Source organism: Engystomops pustulosus, chromosome 9 (genome assembly GCF_040894005.1).
Source record: "Engystomops pustulosus chromosome 9, aEngPut4.maternal, whole genome shotgun sequence".
NCBI classification, from domain to species: domain Eukaryota; kingdom Metazoa; phylum Chordata; class Amphibia; order Anura; family Leptodactylidae; genus Engystomops; species Engystomops pustulosus.
Window position 1 is genome coordinate 62,272,232 of NC_092419.1, and position 14,009 is coordinate 62,286,240.

Below are 14,009 nucleotides of genomic sequence, written 5' to 3' on the forward strand. Positions count from 1 at the left end.
CAGCAGCAATGCAGCTTAAGGCTTGGCAAGTACCAGCATGGGAGACTGGCTGGGAATCCCAAGTTCCGTTGACCTTTTTGAACCTGAAAATTGTGTTAGTTTCTCGATGAGATAGTAAAAGAAGGTTCAAATTGAACAGCTGCTGTCAACGGCCATTCTAAGCTGAATGAGCCTGCTCTCGTCAGATCACAGCAGCAATGCAGCTTAAGGCTTGGCAAGTACCAGCATGGGAGACTGGCTGGGAATCCCAAGTTCCGTTGACCTTTTTGAACCTGAAAATGTGTTAGTTTCTCTATGAGATAGTAAAAGAAGGTTCAAATTGAACAGCTGCTGTCAACGGCCATTCTAAGCTGAATGTGCCTGCTCTCGTCAGATCGCAGCAGCAATGCAGCTTAAGGCTTGGCAAGTACCAGCATGGGAGACTGGCTGGAAATCCCAAGTTCCGTTGACCTTTTTGAACCTGAAAATTGTGTTAGTTTCTCTATGAGATAGTAAAAGAAGGCTCAAATTGAACAGCTGCTGTCAATGGCCATTCTAAGCTGAATGTGCCTGCTCTCGTCAGATCGCAGCAGCAATGCAGCTTAAGGCTTGGCAAGTACCAGCATGGGAGACTGGCTGGGAATCCCAAGTTCCGTTGACCTTTTTGAACCTGAAAATTGTGTTAGTTTCTCTATGAGATAGTAAAAGAAGGTTCAAATTGAAAAACTGCTGTCAACGGCCATTCTAAGCGGAATGTGCGTGCTCTTGTCAGATCGCAGCAGCGATGCAGCTTAAGGCTTGGCAAATACCAGCATGGGAGACTGGCTGAAAAACCCAAGTTCTGGTGACCTTTTTGAACCTGAAAATTGTGTTAGTTTCTCTATGAGATAGTAGAAGAAGGTTCAAATTGAACAACTGCTGTCAACGGCCATTCTAAGCTGAATGTGTGTGCTCTTTTCAGATCGCAGCAGCGATGCAGCTTAAGGCTTGGCAAGTACCAGCATGGGAGACTGGCTGGGAATCCCAAGTTCTGTTGACCTTTTTGAACCTGAAAATTGTGTTAGTTTCTCTATGAGATAGTAAAAGAAGGTTCAAATTGAACAGCTGCTGTCAACGGCAATTCTAAGCTGAATGTGCCTGCTCTCGTCAGATCGCAGCAGCAATGCAGCTTAAGGCTTGGCAAGTACCAGCATGGGAGACTGGCTGGGAATCCCAAGTTCTGTTGACCTTTTTTAACCTGAAAATTGTGTTAGTTTCTATATGAGATAGTAAAAGAAGGTTCAAATTGAACAGCTGCTGTCAACGGCCATTCTAAGCTAAATTTGCCTGCTCTCGTCAGAGCGCAGCAGCAATGCAACTTAAGGCTTGGCAAGTACCAGCATGGGAGACTGGCTGGGAATTCCAAGTTCCGTTGACCTTTTTGAACCTGAAAATGTGTTAGTTTCTCTATGACATAGTAAAAGAAGGTTCAAATTGAACAGCTGCTGTCAACGGCCATTCTAAGCTGAATGTGCCTGCTCTCGTCAGATCGCAGCAGCAATGCAGCTTAAGGCTTGGCAAGTACCAGCATGGGAGACTGGCTGGGAATCCCAAGTTCCGTTGACCTTTTTGAACCTGAAAATTGTGTTAGTTTCTCTATGAGATAGTAAAAGAAGGTTCAAATTGAACAGCTGCTGTCAACGGCCATTCTAAGCTGAATGTGCCTGCTCTCGTCACATCGCAGCAGCAATGCAGCTTAAGGCTTGGCAAGTACCAGCATGGGAGACTGGGTAGGAATCCCAAGATCCGTTGACCTTTTTGAACCTGAAAATTGAGTTATTTTCTCTATGAGATAGTAAAAGAAGGTTCAAATTGAACAGCTGCTGTCAACGGCCATTCTAAGCTGAATGTGCCTGATCTCGTCAGATCACAGCAGCAATGCAGCTTAAGGCTTGGCAAGTACCAGCATGGGAGACTGGCTGGGAATCCCAAGTTCTGTTGACCTTTTTGAACCTGAAAATTGTGTTAGTTTCTCTATGAGATAGTTAAAGAAGGTTCAAATTGAACAGCTGCTGTCAACGGCCATTCTAAGCTGAATGTGCCTGCTCTCGTCAGATCGCAGCAGCAATGCAGCTTAAGGCTTGGCAAGTACCAGCATGGGAGACTGGCTGGGAATTCCAAGTTCCGTTGACCTTTTTGAACCTGAAAATGTGTTAGTTTGTCTATGAGATAGTAAAAGAAGGTTCAAATTGAACAGCTGCTGTCAACGGCCATTCTAAGCTGAATGTGCCTGCTCTCGTCAGATCGCAGCAGCAATGCAGCTTAAGGCTTGGCAAGTACCAGCATGGGAGACTGGCTTGGAATCCCAAGTTCCGTTGACCTTTTTGAACCTGAAAATTGTGTTAGTTTCGCTATGAGATAGTAAAAGAAGGTTCAAATTGAACAGCTGCTGTCAACGGCCATTCTAAGCTGAATGTGCCTGCTCTCGTCAGATCACAGCAGCAATGCAGCTTAAGGCTTGGCAAGTACCAGCATGGGAGACTGCCTGGGAATCCCAAGTTCTGTTTACCTTTTTGAACCTGAAAATTGTGTTAGTTTCTCTATGAGATAGTTAAAGAAGGTTCAAATTGAACTGCTGCTGTCAACGGCCATTCTAAGCTGAATGTGCGTGCTCTCGTCAGATCGCAGCAGCAATGCAGCTTAAGGCTTGGCAAGTACCAGCATGGGAGACTGGCTGGGAATTCCAAGTTCCGTTGACCTTTTTGAACCTGAAAATGTGTTAGTTTGTCTATGAGATAGTAAAAGAAGGTTCAAATTGAACAGCTGCTGTCAACGGCCATTCTAAGCTGAATGTGCCTGCTCTCGTCAGATCGCAGCAGCAATGCAGCTTAAGGCTTGGCAAGTACCAGCATGGGAGACTGGCTGGGAATCCCAAGTTTCGTTGACCTTTTTGAACCTGAAAATTGTGTTAGTTTCTCTATGAGATAGTAAAAGAAGGTTCAAATTGAACAGCTGCTGTCAACGGCCATTCTAAGCTGAATGTGCCTGCTCTCGTCAGATCACAGCAGCAATGCAGCTTAAGGCTTGGCAAGTACCAGCATGGGAGACTGGCTGGGAATCCCAAGTTCTGTTTACCTTTTTGAACCTGAAAATTGTGTTAGTTTCTCTATGAGATAGTAAAAGAAGGTTCAAATTGAACAGCTGCTGTCAACGGCCATTCTAAGCTGAATGTGCGTGCTCTTGTCAGATTGCAGCAGCGATGCAGCTTAAGGCTTGGCAAGTACCAGCATGGGAGACTGGCTTGGAATCCCAAGTTCTGGTGACCTTTTTGAACCTGAAAATTGTGTTAGTTTCTCTATGAGATAGCAAAAGAAGGTTCAAATTGAACAGCTGCTGTCAACGGCCATTCTAAGCTGAATGTGCCTTCTCTTGTCAGATTGCAGCAGCAATGCAGCTTAAGGCTTGGCAAGTACCAGCATGGGAGACTGGCTTGGAATCCCAAGTTCTGGTGACCTTTTTGAACCTGAAAATTGTGTTAGTTTCTATATGAGATAGTAGAAGAAGGTTAAAATTGAACAACTGCTGTCAATGGCCATTCTAAGCTGAATGTGCCTGCTCTCGTCAGATCGCAGCAGCAATGCAGCTTAAGGCTTGGCAAGTACCAGCATGGGAGACTGGCTGGGAATCCCAAGTTCCGTTGACCTTTTTGAACCTGAAAATTGTGTTAGTTTCTCTATGAGATAGCAAAAGAAGGTTCAAATTGAACAGCTGCTGTCAACGGCCATTCTAAGCTGAATGTGCCTGCTCTCGTCAGATCACAGCAGCAATGCAGCTTAAGGCTTGGCAAGTACCAGCATGGGAGACTGGCTGGGAATCCCAAGTTCTGTTGACCTTTTTGAAACTGAAAATTGTGTTAGTTTCTCTATGAGATAGTAAAAGAAGGTTCAAATTGAACAGCTGCTGTCAACGTCAATTCTAAGCTGAATGTGCCTGCTCTCATCAGATTGCAGCAGCAATGCAGCTTAAGGCTTGGCAAGTACCAGCATGGGAGACTGGCTGGGAATCCCAAGTTCCGTTGACCTTTTTGAACCTGAAAATTGTGTTAGTTTCTCTATGAGATAGCAAAAGAAGGTTCAAATTGAACAGCTGCTGTCAACGGCCATTCTAAGCTGAATGTGCGTGCTCTTGTCAGATCGCAGCAGCGATGCAGCTTAAGGCTTGGCAAGTACCAGCATGGGAGACTGGCTGGGAATCCCAAGTTCTGTTGACCATTTTTAACGTGAAAATTGTGTTAGTTTCTCTATGAGATAGTAAAAGAAGGTTCAAATTGAGCAGCTGCTGTCAATGGCCATTCTAAGCTGAATGTGCCTGCTCTCGTCAGATTGCAGCAGCTTAAGGCTTGGCAAGTACCAGCATGGGAGACTGGCTGGGAATCCGAAGTTCCGTTGACCTTTTTGAACCTGAATATTGTGTTAGTTTCTCTATGAGATAGTAAAAGAAGGTTCAAATTGAACAGCTGCTGTCAACGGCCATTCTAAGCTGAATGTGCGTGCTCTTGTCAGATCGCAGCAGAGATGCAGCTTAAGGCTTGGCAAGTGACAGCATGGGAGACTTGCTGGGAATCCCAAGTTCTGGTGACCTTTTTGAACCTGAAAATGTGTTAGTTTCTCTATGAGATAGTAAAAGAAGGTTCAAATTGAACAGCTGCTGTCAACGGCCATTCTAAGCTGAATGTGCGTGCTCTTGCCAGATCGCAGCAGCGATGCAGCTTAAGGTTTGGCAAGTACCAGCATGGGAGACTGGCTGGGAATCCCAAGTTCTGTTGACCTTTTTGAACCTGAAAATTGTGTTAGTTTCTCTATGAGATAGTACAAGAAGGTTCAAATTGAACAGCCGCTGTCGACAGCCATTCTAAGCTGAATGTGCGTGCTCTTGTCAGATCGCAGCAGCGATGCAGCTTAAGGCTTGGCAAGTACCAGCATGGGAGACTGGCTGGGAATCCCAAGTTCTGTTGACCTTTTTGAACTTGAAAATTGTTTTAGTTTCTCTATGAGATAGTAAAAGAAGGTTCAATTTGAAATGCTGCTGTCAACGGCCATTCTAAGCTGAATGTGCCTCCTCTCGTCAGATCGCAGCAGCAATGCAGCTTAAGGTTTGGCAAGTACCAGCATGGGAGACTGGCTGGGAATCCCAAGTTCCGTTGACCTTTTTTAACCTGAAAATTGTGTTAGTTTCTCTATGAGATAGCAAAAGAAGGTTCAAATTGAACAGCTGCTGTCAACGGCCATTCTAAGCTGAATGTGCCTGCTCTCGTCAGATCGCAGCAGCAATGCAGCTTAAGGCTTGGCAAGTACCAGCATGGGAGACTGGCTGGGAATTCCAAGTTCTGTTGACCTTTTTGAAACTGAAAATTGTGTTAGTTTCTCTATGAGATAGTAAAAGAAGGTTCAAATTGAACAGCTGCTGTCAACGGCCATTCTAAGCTGAATGTGCGTGCTCTTGTCAGATCGCAGCAGCGATGCAGCTTAAGGCTTGGCAAGTACCAGCATGGGAGACTGGCTTGGAATCCCAAGTTCTGTTGACCTTTTTGAACCTGAAAATTGTGTTAGTTTCTCTATGAGATAGTAGAAGAAGGTTCAAATTGAACAACTGCTGTCAACGGCCATTCTAAGCTGAATGTGTGTGCTCTTTTCAGATCGCAGTAGCGATGCAGCTTAAGGCTTGGCAAGTACCAGCATGGGAGACTGGCTGGGAATCCCAAGTTCTGTTGACCTTTTGAACCTGAAAATTGTGTTAGTTTCTCTATGAGATAGTAAAAGAAGGTTCAAATTGAACAGCTGCTGTCAACGGCCATTCTAAGCTGAATGTGCGTGCTCTTGTCAGATCGCAGCAGCGATGCAGCTTAAGGCTTGGCAAGTACCAGCATGGGAGACTGGCTGGGAATCCCAAGTTCTGTTGACCTTTTTGAACTTGAAAATTGTGTTAGTTTCTCTATGAGATAGTAAAAGAAGGTTCAAATTGAACAGCTGCTGTCAACGGCCATTCTAAGCTGAATGTGCGTGCTCTTGTCAGATCGCAGCAGCGATGCAGCTTAAGGCTTGGCAAGTACCAGCATGGGAGACTGGCTTGGAATCCCAAGTTCTGTTGACCTTTTTGAACCTGAAAATTGTGTTAGTTTCTCTATGAGATAGTAGAAGAAGGTTCAAATTGAACAACTGCTGTCAACGGCCATTCTAAGCTGAATGTGTGTGCTCTTTTCAGTTCGCAGCAGCGATGCAGCTTAAGGCTTGGCAAGTACCAGCATGGGAGACTGGCTGGGAATCCCAAGTTCTGTTGACGTTTTTGAACCTGAAAATTGTGTTAGTTTCTCTATGAGATAGTAAACGAAGGTTCAAATTGAACAGCTGCTGTCAACGGCCATTCTAAGCTGAATGTGCCTGCTCTCGTCAGATCGCAGCAGCAATGCAGCTTAAGGCTTGGCAAGTACCAGCATGGGAGACTGGCTGGGAATCCCAAGTTCCGTTGACCTTTTTGAACCTGAAAATTGTGTTAGTTTCTCTATGAGATAGTAAAAGAAGGTTCAAATTGAACAGCTGCTGTCAATGGCCATTCTAAGCTGAATGTGCCTGCTCTCGTCAGATCGCAGCAGCAATGCAGCTTAAGGCTTGGCAAGTACCAGCATGGGAGACTGGCTGGGAATCCCAAGTTCCGATGACCTTTTTGAACCTGAAAATTGTGTTAGTTTCTCTATGAGATAGTAAAAGAAGGTTCAAATTGAAAAGCTGCTGTCAACGGCCATTCTAAGCGGAATGTGCGTGCTCTTGTCAGATCGCAGCAGCAATGCAGCTTAAGGCTTGGCAAATACCAGCATGGGAGACTGGCTGGGAATCCCAAGTTCTGGTGACCTTTTTGAACCTGAAAATTGTGTTAGTTTCTCTATGAGATAGTAGAAGAAGGTTCAAATTGAACAACTGCTGTCAACGGCCATTCTAAGCTGAATGTGTGTGCTCTTTTCAGATCGCAGCAGCAATGCAGCTTAAGGCATGGCAAGTACCAGCATGGGAGACTGGCTGGGAATCCCAAGTTCTGTTGACCTTTTTGAACTTGAAAATTGTGTTAGTTTCTCTATGAGATAGTAAAAGAAGGTTCAATTTGAAATGCTGCTGTCAACGGCCATTCTAAGCTGAATGTGCCTCCTCTCGTCAGATCGCAGCAGCAATGCAGCTTAAGGCTTGGCAAGTACCAGCATGGGAGACTGGCTGGGAATCCCAAGTTCCGTTGACCTTTTTGAACCTGAAAATTGTGTTAGTTTCTCTATGAGATAGTAAAAGAAGGTTCAAATTGAACAGCTGCTTTCAACGGCCATTCTAAGCTGAATGTGCCTGCTCTTGTCAGATCGCAGCAGCAATGCAGCTTAAGGCTTGGCAAGTACCAGCATGGGAGACTGGCTGGGAATCCCAAGTTCTGTTGACCTTTTTGAACCTGAAAATGTGTTAGTTACTCTATGAGATAGTAAAAGAAGATTCAAATTGAACAGCTGCTGTCAAAGGCCATTCTAAGCTGAATGTGCGTGCTCTTGTCAGATCGCAGCAGCGATGCAGCTTAAGGCTCAGCAAGTACCAGCATGGGAGACTGGCTGGGAATCCCAAGTTCTGTTGACCTTTTTGAACTTGAAAATTGTTTTAGTTTCTCTATGAGATAGTAAAAGAAGGTTCAATTTGAAATGCTGCTGTCATCGGCCATTCTAAGCTGAATGTGCGTGCTCTTGTCAGATCGCAGCAGCGATGCAGCTTAAGGCTTGGCAAGTACCAGCATGGGAGACTGGCTGGGAATCCCAAGTTCTGGTGACTTTTTTGAACCTGAAAATTGTGTTAGTTTCTCTATGAGATAGTAGAAGAAGGTTCAAATTGAACAGCTGCTGTCAACGGCCATTCTAAGCTGAATGTGCCTGCTCTCGTCAGATTGCAGCAGCAATGCAGCTTAAGGCTTGGCAAGTACCAGCATGGGAGACTGGGTAGGAATCCCAAGATCCGTTGACCTTTTTGAACCTGAAAATTGAGTTATTTTCTCTATGAGATAGTAAAAGAAGGTTCAAATTGAACGGCTGCTGTCAATGGCCATTCTAAGCTGAATGTGCCTGCTCTCGTCAGATCACAGCAGCAATGCAGCTTAAGGCTTGGCAAGTACCAGCATGGGAGACTGGCTGGGAATCCCAAGTTCCAATGACCTTTTTGAACCTGAAAATTGTGTTAGTTTCTCTATGAGATAGTAAAAGAAGGTTCAAATTGAACAGCTGCTTTCAACGGCCATTCTAAGCTGAATGTGCCTGCTCTTGTCAGATCGCAGCAGCAATGCAGCTTAAGGCTTGGCAAGTACCAGCATGGGAGACTGGCTGGGAATCCCAAGTTCTGTTGACCTTTTTGAACCTGAAAATGTGTTAGTTACTCTATGAGATAGTAAAAGAAGATTCAAATTGAACAGCTGCTGTCAAAGGCCATTCGAAGCTGAATGTGCGTGCTCTTGTCAGATCGCAGCAGCGATGCAGCTTAAGGCTTGGCAAGTACCAGCATGGGAGACTGGCTGGGAATCCCAAGTTCTGCTGACCTTTTTACCTTGAAAATTGTTTTAGTTTCTCTATGAGATAGTAAAAGAAGGTTCAATTTGAAATGCTGCTGTCAACGGCCATTCTAAGCTGAATGTGCCTGCTCTCGTCAGAGCGCAGCAGCAATGCAGCTTAAGGCTTGGCAAGTACCAGCATGGGAGACTGGCTGGGAATCCAAAGTTCTGTTGACCTTTTTTAACCTGAAAATTGTGTTAGTTTTTCTATGAGATAGTAAAAGAAGGTTCAAATTGAACAGCTGCTGTCAACGGCCATTCTAAGCTGAATTTGCCTGCTCTCGTCAGATCGCAGCAGCAATGCAACTTAAGGCTTGGCAAGTACCAGCATGGGAGACTGGCTGGGAATTCCAAGTTCTGTTGACCTTTTTGAACCTGAAAATTGTGTTAGTTTCTCTATGAGATAGTAAAAGAAGGTTCAAATTGAACAGCTGCTGTCAACGGCCATTCTAAGCTGAATTTGCCTGCTCTCGTCAGATCGCAGCAGCAATGCAACTTAAGGCTTGGCAAGTACCAGCATGGGAGACTGGCTGGGAATTCCAAGTTCCTTTGACCTTTTTGAACCTGAAAATTGTGATAGTTTCTCTATGAGATAGTAAAAGAAGGTTCAAATTGAACAGCTGCTGTCAACGGCCATTCTAAGCTGAGTGTGCCTGCTCTCGTCAGATCGCAGCAGCAATGCAGCTTAAGGCTTGGCAAGTACCAGCATGGGAGACTTGGTAGGAATCCCAAGATCCGTTGACCTTTTTGAACCTGAAAATTGAGTTATTTTCTCTATGAGATAGTAAAAGAAGGTTCAAATTGAACAGCTGCTGTCAGCGGCCATTCTTAGCTGAATGTGCCTGCTCTCGTCAGATCACAGCAGCAATGCAGCTTAAGGCTTGGCAAGTACCAGCATGGGAGACTGGCTGGGAATCCCAAGTTCTGTTGACCTTTTTGAACTTGAAAATTGTTTTAGTTTCTCTATGAGATAGTAAAAGAAGCTTCAATTTGAAATGCAGCTGTCAACGGCCATTCTAAGCTGAATGTGCCTGCTCTTGTCAGATCGCAGCAGCAATGCAGGTTAAGGCTTGGCAAGTACCAGCATGGGAGACTGGCTGGGAATCCCAAGTTCCGTTGACCTTTTTGAACCTGAAAATTGTGTTAGTTTCACTATGAGATAGTAAAAGAAGGTTCAAATTGAACAGCTGCTGTCAACGGCCATTCTAAGCTGAATGTGCGTGCTCTTGTCAGATCGCAGCAGCGATGCAGCTTAAGGCTTGGCAAGTACCAGCATGGGAGACTGGCTGGGAATCCCAAGTTCTGGTGACTTTTTTGAACCTGAAAATTGTGTTAGTTTCTCTATGAGATAGTAGAAGAAGGTTCAAATTGAACAACTGCTGTCAACGGCCATTCTAAGCTGAATGTGTGTGCTCTTGTCAGATCGCAGCAGCGATGCAGCTTAAGGCTTGGCAAGTACCAGCATGGGAGACTGGCTGGGAATCCAAAGTTCTGTTGACCTTTTTTAACCTGAAAATTGTGTTAGTTTCTCTATGAGATAGTAAAAGAAGGTTCAAATTGAACAGCTGCTGTCAACGGCCATTCTAAGCTGAATTTGCCTGCTCTCGTCAGATCGCAGCAGCAATGCAACTTAAGGCTTGGCAAGTACCAGCATGGGAGACTGGCTGGGAATTCCAAGTTCTGTTGACCTTTTTGAACCTGAAAATTGTGTTAGTTTCTCTATGAGATAGTAAAAGAAGGTTCAAATTGAACAGCTGCTGTCAACGGCCATTCTAAGCTGAATGTGCGTGCTCTTGTCAGATCGCAGCAGCGATGCAGCTTAAGGCTTGGCAAGTACCAGCATGGGAGACTGGCTGGGAATCCCAAGTTCTGTTGACCTTTTTAACCTTGAAAATTGTTTTAGTTTCTCTATGAGATAGTAAAAGAAGGTTCAATTTGAAATGCTGCTGTCAACGGCCATTCTAAGCTGAATGTGCCTGCTCTCGTCAGATCGCAGCAGCAATGCAGCTTAAGGCTTGGCAAGTACCAGCATGGGAGACTGGCTGGGAATCCCAAGTTCCGTTGACCTTTTTGAACCTGAAAATTGTTTTAGTTTCTCTATGAGATAGTAAAAGAAGGTTCAAATTGAACAGCTGCTGTCAACGGCCATTCTAAGCTGAATGTGCATGCTCTTGTCAGATCGCAGCAGCAATGCAGCTTAAGGCTTGGCAAGTACCAGCATGGGAGACTGGCTGGGAATCCCAAGTTCTGGTGACTTTTTTGAACCTGAAAATTGTGTTAGTTTCTCTATGAGATAGTAGAAGAAGGTTCAAATTGAACAACTGCTGTCAACGGCCATTCTAAGCTGAATGTGTGTGCTCTTGTCAGATCGCAGCAGCGATGCAGCTTAAGGCTTGGCAAGTACCAGCATGGGAGACTGGCTGGGAATCCCAAGTTCCGTTGACCTTTTTGAACCTGAAAATTGTGTTAGTTTCTCTATGAGATAGCAAAAGAAGGTTCAAATTGAACAGCTGCTGTCAACGGCCATTCTAAGCTGAATGTGCCTGCTCTCGTCAGATCGCAGCAGCAATGCAGCTTAAGGCTTGGCAAGTACCAGCATGGGAGACTGGCTGGGAATCCCAAGTTCTGTTGACCTTTTTTAACCTGAAAATTGTGTTAGTTTCTCTATGAGATAGTAAAAGAAGGTTCAAATTGAACAGCTGCTGTCAACGGCCATTCTAAGCTGAATTTGCCTGCTCTCGTCAGATCGCAGCAGCAATGCAACTTAAGGCTTGGCAAGTACCAGCATGGGAGACTGGCTGGGAATTCCAAGTTCCTTTGACCTTTTTGAACCTGAAAATTGTGATAGTTTCTCTATGAGATAGTAAAAGAAGGTTCAAATTGAACAGCTGCTGTCAACGGCCATTCTAAGCTGAATGTGCCTGCTCTCGTCAGATCGCAGCAGCAATGCAGCTTAAGGCTTGGCAAGTACCAGCATGGGAGACTTGGTAAGAATCCCAAGATCCGTTGACCTTTTTGAACCTGAAAATTGAGTTATTTTCTCTATGAGATAGTAAAAGAAGGTTCAAATTGAACAGCTGCTGTCAGCGGCCATTCTTAGCTGAATGTGCCTGCTCTCGTCAGATCACAGCAGCAATGCAGCTTAAGGCTTGGCAAGTACCAGCATGGGAGACTGGCTGGGAATCCCAAGTTCTGTTGAGCTTTTTGAACTTGAAAATTGTTTTAGTTTCTCTATGAGATAGTAAAAGAAGCTTCAATTTGAAATGCAGCTGTCAACGGCCATTCTAAGCTGAATGTGCCTGCTCTTGTCAGATCGCAGCAGCAATGCAGGTTAAGGCTTGGCAAGTACCAGCATGGGAGACTGGCTGGGAATCCCAAGTTCCGTTGACCTTTTTGAACCTGAAAATTGTGTTAGTTTCTCTATGAGATAGTAAAAGAAGGTTCAAATTGAACAGCTGCTGTCAACGGCCATTCTAAGCTGAATGTGCGTGCTCTTGTCAGATCGCAGCAGCGATGCAGCTTAAGGCTTGGCAAGTACCAGCATGGGAGACTGGCTGGGAATCCCAAGTTCTGGTGACTTTTTTGAACCTGAAAATTGTGTTAGTTTCTATATGAGATAGTAGAAGAAGGTTCAAATTGAACAACTGCTGTCAACGGCCATTCTAAGCTGAATGTGTGTGCTCTTGTCAGATCGCAGCAGCGATGCAGCTTAAGGCTTGGCAAGTACCAGCATGGGAGACTGGCTGGGAATCCCAAGTTCTGTTGACCTTTTTGAACCTGAAAATTGTGTTAGTTTCTCTATGAGATAGCAAAAGAAGGTTAAAATTGAACAGCTGCTGTCAACGGCCATTCTAAGCTGAATGTGCCTGCTCTCATCAGATCGCAGCAGCAATGCAGCTTAAGGCTTGGCAAGAACCAGCATGGGAGACTGGCTGGGAATCCCAAGTTCCGTTGACCTTTTTGAACCTGAAAATGTGTTAGTTTCTCTATGAGATAGTAAAAGAAGGTTCAAATCGAACAGCTGCTGTCAACGGCCATTCTAAGCTGAATGTGCCTGCTCTCGTCAGATCGCAGCAGCAATGCAGCTTAAGGCTTGGCAAGTACCAGCATGGGAGACTGGCTGGGAATCCCAAGTTCTGTTGACCTTTTTGAACCTGAAAATTGTGTTAGTTTCTCTATGAAATAGTAAAAGAAGGTTCAAATTGAACAGCTCCTGTCAACGGCCATTCTAAGCTGAATGTGCGTGCTCTTGTCACATCGCAGCAGCGATGCAGCTTAAGGCTTGGCAAGTTCCAGCATGGGAGACTGGCTGGGAATCCCAAGTTCTGTTGACGTTTTTGAACTTGAAAATTGTTTTAGTTTCTCTATGAGATAGTAAAAGAAGGTTCAATTTGAAATGCTGCTGTCAACGGCCATTCTAAGCTGAATGTGCCTGCTCTTGTCAGATCGCAGCAGCAATGCAGCTTAAGGCTTGGCAAGTACCAGCATGGGAGACTGGCTGGGAATCCCAAGTTCCGTTGACCTTTTTGAACCTGAAAATTGTGTTAGTTTCTCTATGAGATAGTAAAAGAAGGTTCAAATTGAACAGCTGCTGTCAACGGCCATTCTAAGCTGAATGTGCGTGCTCTTGTCAGATCGCAGCAGCGATGCAGCTTAAGGCTTGGCAAGTACCAGCATGGGAGACTCGCTGGGAATCCCAAGTTCTGGTGACTTTTTTGAACCTGAAAATTGTGTTAGTTTCTCTATGAGATAGTAAAAGAAGGTTCAAATTGAACAGCTGCTGTCAACGGCCATTCTAAGCTGAATGTGCCTGCTCTCGTCAGATCGCAGCAGCAATGCAGCTTAAGGCTTGGCAAGTACCAGCATGGGAGACTGGCTGGGAATCCCATGTTCTGTTGACCTTTTTTAACCTGAAAATGTGTTAGTTTCTCTATGAGATAGTAAAAGAAGGTTCAAATTGAACAGCTGCTGTCAACGGCCATTCTAAGCTCAATGTGCGTGCTTTTGTTAGATCGCAGCAGCGATGCAGCTTAAGGCTTGGCAAGTACCAGCATGGGAGACTGGCTTGGAATCCCAAGTTCTGGTGACCTTTTTGAACCTGAAAATTGTGTAAGTTTCTCTATGAGATAGCAAAAGAAGGTTCAAATTGAACAGCTGCTGTCAACGGCCATTCTAAGCTGAATGTGCCTGCTCTTGTCAGATTGCAGCAGCAATGCAGCTTAAGGCTTGGCAAGTACCAGCATGGGAGACTGGCTTGGAATCCCAAGTTCTGGTGACCTTTTTGAACCTGAAAATTGTGTTAGTTTCTATATAAGATAGTAGAAGAAGGTTCAAATTGAACAACTGCTGTCAATGGCCATTCTAAGCTGAATGTGCCTGCACTCGCCAGATCGCAGCAGCAATGCAGCATAAGGCTTGGCAAGTACCAGCATGGG

The 14,009-nt window shown here is 44.9% G+C and overlaps 34 pseudogenes; all 34 read left to right on the top strand.

Annotated features, from left to right (window-relative positions):
* Positions 1-1,088: 1,088 nt before the first annotated feature.
* LOC140085479 (5S ribosomal RNA) lies at positions 1,089-1,207 on the top strand (annotated as a pseudogene).
* Positions 1,208-1,465: 258 nt separating this feature from the next.
* LOC140089880 (5S ribosomal RNA) lies at positions 1,466-1,584 on the top strand (annotated as a pseudogene).
* Positions 1,585-1,843: 259 nt separating this feature from the next.
* LOC140090013 (5S ribosomal RNA) lies at positions 1,844-1,962 on the top strand (annotated as a pseudogene).
* A 70-nt stretch (positions 1,963-2,032) lies between these two features.
* LOC140082489 (5S ribosomal RNA) lies at positions 2,033-2,151 on the top strand (annotated as a pseudogene).
* A 69-nt stretch (positions 2,152-2,220) lies between these two features.
* LOC140085384 (5S ribosomal RNA) lies at positions 2,221-2,339 on the top strand (annotated as a pseudogene).
* Positions 2,340-2,409: 70 nt separating this feature from the next.
* Positions 2,410-2,528, top strand: LOC140091583 (5S ribosomal RNA; annotated as a pseudogene).
* Positions 2,529-2,598: 70 nt separating this feature from the next.
* LOC140086017 (5S ribosomal RNA) lies at positions 2,599-2,717 on the top strand (annotated as a pseudogene).
* Positions 2,718-2,786: 69 nt separating this feature from the next.
* Positions 2,787-2,905, top strand: LOC140083461 (5S ribosomal RNA; annotated as a pseudogene).
* Positions 2,906-2,975: 70 nt separating this feature from the next.
* Positions 2,976-3,094, top strand: LOC140096544 (5S ribosomal RNA; annotated as a pseudogene).
* Positions 3,095-3,542: 448 nt separating this feature from the next.
* LOC140082540 (5S ribosomal RNA) lies at positions 3,543-3,661 on the top strand (annotated as a pseudogene).
* Positions 3,662-3,731: 70 nt separating this feature from the next.
* LOC140090476 (5S ribosomal RNA) lies at positions 3,732-3,850 on the top strand (annotated as a pseudogene).
* A 70-nt stretch (positions 3,851-3,920) lies between these two features.
* Positions 3,921-4,039, top strand: LOC140098404 (5S ribosomal RNA; annotated as a pseudogene).
* Positions 4,040-4,109: 70 nt separating this feature from the next.
* Positions 4,110-4,228, top strand: LOC140097126 (5S ribosomal RNA; annotated as a pseudogene).
* A 1,006-nt stretch (positions 4,229-5,234) lies between these two features.
* On the top strand, positions 5,235-5,353 carry LOC140078380 (5S ribosomal RNA; annotated as a pseudogene).
* Positions 5,354-5,800: 447 nt separating this feature from the next.
* LOC140097127 (5S ribosomal RNA) lies at positions 5,801-5,919 on the top strand (annotated as a pseudogene).
* Positions 5,920-6,367: 448 nt separating this feature from the next.
* LOC140089893 (5S ribosomal RNA) lies at positions 6,368-6,486 on the top strand (annotated as a pseudogene).
* Positions 6,487-7,123: 637 nt separating this feature from the next.
* LOC140095952 (5S ribosomal RNA) lies at positions 7,124-7,242 on the top strand (annotated as a pseudogene).
* Positions 7,243-7,312: 70 nt separating this feature from the next.
* On the top strand, positions 7,313-7,431 carry LOC140095992 (5S ribosomal RNA; annotated as a pseudogene).
* Positions 7,432-8,256: 825 nt separating this feature from the next.
* Positions 8,257-8,375, top strand: LOC140095993 (5S ribosomal RNA; annotated as a pseudogene).
* A 257-nt stretch (positions 8,376-8,632) lies between these two features.
* Positions 8,633-8,751, top strand: LOC140096084 (5S ribosomal RNA; annotated as a pseudogene).
* A 70-nt stretch (positions 8,752-8,821) lies between these two features.
* On the top strand, positions 8,822-8,940 carry LOC140094734 (5S ribosomal RNA; annotated as a pseudogene).
* A 259-nt stretch (positions 8,941-9,199) lies between these two features.
* Positions 9,200-9,318, top strand: LOC140096671 (5S ribosomal RNA; annotated as a pseudogene).
* Positions 9,319-9,388: 70 nt separating this feature from the next.
* Positions 9,389-9,507, top strand: LOC140096067 (5S ribosomal RNA; annotated as a pseudogene).
* A 70-nt stretch (positions 9,508-9,577) lies between these two features.
* LOC140095470 (5S ribosomal RNA) lies at positions 9,578-9,696 on the top strand (annotated as a pseudogene).
* Positions 9,697-10,144: 448 nt separating this feature from the next.
* Positions 10,145-10,263, top strand: LOC140094735 (5S ribosomal RNA; annotated as a pseudogene).
* A 70-nt stretch (positions 10,264-10,333) lies between these two features.
* On the top strand, positions 10,334-10,452 carry LOC140097129 (5S ribosomal RNA; annotated as a pseudogene).
* A 70-nt stretch (positions 10,453-10,522) lies between these two features.
* On the top strand, positions 10,523-10,641 carry LOC140089905 (5S ribosomal RNA; annotated as a pseudogene).
* A 448-nt stretch (positions 10,642-11,089) lies between these two features.
* LOC140078941 (5S ribosomal RNA) lies at positions 11,090-11,208 on the top strand (annotated as a pseudogene).
* A 259-nt stretch (positions 11,209-11,467) lies between these two features.
* Positions 11,468-11,586, top strand: LOC140098209 (5S ribosomal RNA; annotated as a pseudogene).
* Positions 11,587-11,845: 259 nt separating this feature from the next.
* On the top strand, positions 11,846-11,964 carry LOC140095471 (5S ribosomal RNA; annotated as a pseudogene).
* A 448-nt stretch (positions 11,965-12,412) lies between these two features.
* LOC140093194 (5S ribosomal RNA) lies at positions 12,413-12,531 on the top strand (annotated as a pseudogene).
* A 69-nt stretch (positions 12,532-12,600) lies between these two features.
* On the top strand, positions 12,601-12,719 carry LOC140078942 (5S ribosomal RNA; annotated as a pseudogene).
* Positions 12,720-12,978: 259 nt separating this feature from the next.
* LOC140088761 (5S ribosomal RNA) lies at positions 12,979-13,097 on the top strand (annotated as a pseudogene).
* Positions 13,098-13,356: 259 nt separating this feature from the next.
* Positions 13,357-13,475, top strand: LOC140087723 (5S ribosomal RNA; annotated as a pseudogene).
* The last annotated feature ends 534 nt before the right edge of the window (positions 13,476-14,009 follow it).